Source organism: Limulus polyphemus, unplaced genomic scaffold (genome assembly GCF_000517525.1).
Source record: "Limulus polyphemus unplaced genomic scaffold, Limulus_polyphemus-2.1.2 Scaffold4, whole genome shotgun sequence".
Classification (NCBI taxonomy): Eukaryota; Metazoa; Arthropoda; class Merostomata; order Xiphosura; family Limulidae; genus Limulus; species Limulus polyphemus.
The window spans coordinates 1,861,491-1,862,562 of record NW_013665614.1 but is presented as its reverse complement, the minus strand read 5'-3'; positions in this window follow the sequence as shown (position 1 = coordinate 1,862,562).

Genomic DNA, 1,072 nt, shown 5'->3' with positions numbered 1-1,072 from the left:
GTCAACAAAATTCAACGAACTATTGAAAGTATTCAGTAGATAATTCGAATATTCAGTTTATTGAACACGCCCCTAATTTTATGCAAGCTATTCAACGCTAATTTCATAAATAGTGCAAGAAAATTATAAGCAAACTTTGTTGTAACTGATTAAATCTAAACAATTAGATGAAATACAAAATAAATAAATATATATATATATAACTGTAAATACAATGTACTTAACACTAACCAATAAATATGAAATTATGAAAATTATAAATTCTCTAAGAACTAGAAAAGTAGAAGGATGAAATAACAGCTGAAACCTTTGAACATAATATTGATAAATTCACAGTGATAATAGAATATTTAGTTTAAATTTTTCCAGAATTATTTTTAAATATGCTAACATTATACCAAAATTTAAAGAAGGTAGTGACAGTGATTTATATAATTACAGACCAAGAGATCTTGGACAAAGTAGTTAAAGATAGACTTATACAAATTGTAGATTGAATAATTGTTTTCTCAAATCCTCATTATGGTTACAGAAAAAAATATGAATGCAAGTGATGCTCTACATGAAGTGATTCATAAATGAAATAATTTTATTAGTAATAAAAACTTAAAATATACTGTTTATTTATAATTATTAAAAGCTTTTGATATAATTTCACAATAAATTTGTACTTAAAAATTAAGTACAAAAATTGAATAAGAGGTATTGGTTTAAATTGTATATATATTGAATATAAAACAAGTAGATAAGATTAATACAATCATAAGCAGTTAAACAGAAATTAATTTGGAGTACTCCAGCGACTCGTTTTGCGTCCATTGTTATTTTTATCTTATATAAATTATTTCTGTGAAATTAAGTTTAATAACGAAATAACCAGTTTTGAGAATGATTCAGTATTAATATATGATGGAAATTGTGATAATAACGTATCATAAACCAAAATTATTTAAAATATAAAAAGAAGTAGTTTAATGAAAATATGTTATGTTTAAAGGTTAAAAAAATAACTTATATGGAATTTTATTTAGCATAATTAAAGCAAGTAATTAACTGCAATCCAATATATTAT